The following is a 3,957-nucleotide window of genomic DNA, read 5'->3' as shown; positions in this document are numbered from 1 at the left end:
GGTCTTGAACTCCTAGGCTCAAGTGATCCACCCACCTTGGCCTCCCAAAGTGCCAGGATTACTGGTGTGAGCCAACGCATCTGGCCCCTCTTGGGTTTTTATGGAGGCTTCATTACGTGGCATGACTGACAATCATGTAGAAATGTGGTTGGACAAAAACAACATAATCTAAACCCAGCAAGGCCTATCTGTTCAGACTTTCCCGGCCTCTCTGTGCGGCATTTCTTCCTCTAGGGCCTGGGGCAGGACCTGCTCTGAAATGAGGGTCTTTTGACCCACAATCGATTAGACTCCTGCCTTGGGCAGGAGAAAGGAGAACAGGAAAAGGTCAGAGAGAGGGATGGATGTTGTCTCCTGAGGCCTAATGCTCCCAACATTATAACAAGGAGAATGGGAGTGACAAGCAAGGACTCATGAATGAAAGCCTATGCATATATATCATAACACCACAGGCACATAAGCAGAGAGAAAGATGCCTAGAAAGATATTGAAAAGATATCCAACAAGGAATAAATGTTAATAGCAGTGATTAGATTATGAGTGACTTTAATTTTCCCTTCCAATTTAGCTGTATTTTCTAGAGTTTCTGAAATGGATATGTATTATACAATACAAAATATTACAAAATATTACAGTATCTTATGGAAATCAGAGGACTGTTCTTGTGAGTATAATTTTATCAGTGAACCAAGCGAGTGGCATGGGAGTGTGAAGTAGGGTCTGTAGCAGGCAGCATGACCGTTTGCTGGCTGGTCCCTACCAGCCCCTCATCTCTCCTGGCAGCTGATCTGGAGTCTAACCCAGGGCTTGCATTGAACTCTCTGGCCCTCTGTATCCACACTGTAAAACGAGGGGATTCAGCTTGCATCCCAGGGATGGCAAATCAGAGATGGTATGTGAGCTGAAACTTCTCACTGATTCTCTGGGAAAGGTCCAGGTTCCTCACGAAAGGCTGCCATAATTGATTATGATATCTGCTATGGCAACCCAGGGCAAGGGGTGCCACCAACCCTCCCAGCTCAGCAGGCAGCAGCAGCTCCACCCTCGTGGGCTCCCCTGACCTTCCTTCAATGCCTCAATTATAGCTGTCATTGTGTTTAGCAATTATACAGTGGGAGCCCTGTTGTGTTTATTTTTAAATTGCCTATACCAGAGTCTGGCTGACATAGGAATAACTGAATGATGGATGGATTACTCAGAAAACAATTACTAAATGTGAATGCAATTGCTAAGCACAGGTGTGCAGTTTTTCAAGGTACTGGAGGTTTTTGTTTGGATGCATAAATTCTGCTTTATTACTCTACCATCTAAAGCATGCCAGGTTGTAAAATTAACATTGGTTGGAGATAAGAGATTATCAAATGCCAGCATCATGTGTGGGTTTTAGTTAATACAGGAAGAGGGCGGGGACAGTACTGCCATGGAGGGAGCACTGGCTGCCAATCTGCCATCCATCTTCACCATGTTTGGACTCTCCTTTTATAGCGTAGTGAGTAAAGCACCATCAAGTTTGTGGATCCATGCTGTGCCCCCTTTCGGCTGGGTAATTTGGAGCAAATCCCTTTAACTTCCTCAGGCCTCGAGCTTTCTTGTTTACCCAAGGTCCCTTCTGGCTTTGGAAACTCCATGCTCTTGAGTTGGCTCTCAGCCTCTGCAGAACTCAGACGGGCTATTTTGTTGGGAGGTCATTTGCACCTGAAAATTTGAGCAGACTTTGGAGACCCTCAGTCCTTTCCTTCCTCCCACATCCTGCACTTGTCTTTTCTGAGGAGACTTCTGCCAAGCCAGATCTGGAGGTGTCCTCTCCTCCCTTTTCCTCCCTTCCCTCCCCTCCTTCTCACTCTCCCCCATATCTGTCCTTTCCTCCTCTTTCCTTTTACCTATGGCCCTACTCCACCCTGCCAAGGGCCCCCATGTGCCTTCCTCTCCTTCAGTCCCAGTGGGGAGTTATTCTTGTCCTTCTCCCTGTTCCAGCCGTGTCCTCCTTAATCCTATCCCTGTCCCTCCTCAATCCTATCCCCGTCCCTCCTCATCTCTTCAGTACCCCCACAAAGCTGCTCTGAGCTGGCTCCTTATCATGGTAGCCAATGGTGGCACTTCTTCCTCTGCCAAGAGACAGGAACCTGGACACTGTCTGGTTGAGAAAAAACAGCCCCGTCCATCAGCTCCAGCTACTGTCATTGCCTTCCAGTGTCTGATGCATGATGACAGGAACTGAGCCATGGGCAGCAGCCAAGAGCTTCCTATATTCACAGGCTGTACCTGGGCCAACCACCCAGGACTGCAGAGGCCTCCTCAGAGCCTAGCACCCAGCCCCCACCCTAGCTTAGCTGGCCTCGTGTTTGTCAGAGGTGTTTCTTCATGACAGCAGCATTCTTTCTTAAGATTTTCTTTTTTTTCTTTTCTTTTTTTTTTTTTTTTTTTTTTTTTTTTTGATATGGAGTCTTGCTCTGTAGCCCAGGCTGGAGTGCAATGGTGTGATCTCAGCTCACTGCTGTAACATCTGCCTCCTGGGTTCAAGTGATTCTCCTGCCTCAGCCTCCTGAGTAGCTGGGATTATAGGCATGTGCCACCATGCCTGGCTAGTTTTGTATGTTTAGTAGAGATAGGGTTTCACCATGTTGGCCAGGCTGGTCCCAAACTCCTGACCTCAGGTGATCCACCTGCCTTGGCCTCCCAAATTGCTGGGATTATAGGTGTGAACCATTGTGCCTGGCCTAAAATACATTTTCAAGACTTTCAAGAATGCTGGAGCAGGTTTAGCAACTGAGTGACCAACATCCTTTCTAGGCTCCCCCTGGGAAGTGGCTAAGCCTGCAACCTGCAGGGCCGTGTGAGTAAATGGGAGCTGGCAGGTGGGCACAGGGCTTCCAATCCCCCTAAATCCTGAGTTGAGGGGAAGAGATCCCAGAGACAGAGGGAACACAATCAGCACCTACCTGACCTGGGACACAGAAGCTTCTAGAAGAGCAGAAAATATGGTCCAGCACATGGGATTGTTTGGAGGCAATGAGAAAACCCAGTCATGTGCCCACTTCCTCCCTGCTGTCTTGGACTTTCCTGAGACATGGAGACTGGAAAGCTTGAGGGCACGGTCTGGAGTTTTAAGTGGCTTTAGTGGGCAGGAGGCCCAGGGTTGTGGGGGAGGCCTCTTCCCCATTGGCTCTGGGCCCTTCATCAACAATTCTGCTACCCAGCAGAAAGTTATCAGGGGCTCCCTCCCACACTGGTGGCATGTGTGGCTACACTGGAGACAATTTGAGGGAGCCAGCCCTTGCTTATCTCTGGAGACTGACTGTGCCCACGGGTCCTCCCAGCCTTGCTCTGAACTGGCTCAACTCTCAAACTTGCATTACTCACAGGCCGTGCCTTCCCCTCTGCCTGGGACAGGAAGCAAAGCCTCCCTGCCATCATCGGCTGATTGCCATGTGCCAGACCTGAGCCTGGCCCATGTGTTGCCATGACACTGGGGCTGTGGCTGTGCCCTTCTCCCAGAGGAGGAAGATGAGGCCTTGGGTCCAAGGCCACACCACGGGTGGGTTGTGGGGCCAGGCTGGAACGCAGGTCTTGCTGATTCAGTTTAGAAGTTAATGCCTACACTGACCAGAGTCAAATACGGAGCTGCTTTGTCTCATAGAAAAGGCACTGATTTTTTTTCATTGCAAACACTCTGATTAATGCTCAAGTTTTGGAGTTTCCTAATGATATATCCTGCATGAACCAGTTGAGCTCAAGGCACCATGAGTCCAGTGTTAAAAAATATGCAGGAATGAGTGACAGATTCTAGACTGAAGACCTGGATTTTAATCCCACATTTGTGTTGACTGATTTGCCTTTAGTGTGGGCCCTTTGGTCTTATTAATGGGGGTGTCTCATGTTGCGACTAGAAATGTGGGTTTTGGAGTCCACCCAGACTCTCCTAGGCCTCTGTCTTCTTCTGGGAGAGGAGAAAAAGTA

General features: G+C 48.9%; 1 long non-coding RNA gene across 1 annotated transcript; it reads right to left on the bottom strand.

Annotated features, from left to right (window-relative positions):
• Positions 1-1,271: 1,271 nt before the first annotated feature.
• Positions 1,272-3,487, bottom strand: LOC116527002. Its single transcript, XR_004258341.1, has 2 exons — positions 2,940-3,487; positions 1,272-1,695 (listed from the first exon to the last, which is right to left on the bottom strand). It is a non-coding gene; the product is annotated as an uncharacterized LOC116527002 (long non-coding RNA).
• Between the last annotated feature and the right edge of the window lie 470 nt (positions 3,488-3,957).

This window comes from Sapajus apella, unplaced genomic scaffold (assembly GCF_009761245.1).
Source record: "Sapajus apella isolate SASKATOON/1434 unplaced genomic scaffold, GSC_monkey_1.0 scaffold52, whole genome shotgun sequence".
In the NCBI taxonomy this organism is placed as follows: Eukaryota; Metazoa; Chordata; class Mammalia; order Primates; family Cebidae; genus Sapajus; species Sapajus apella.
Note: the sequence above shows the minus strand (reverse complement) of the source record. Positions and strands in the feature narration are given on the sequence as shown.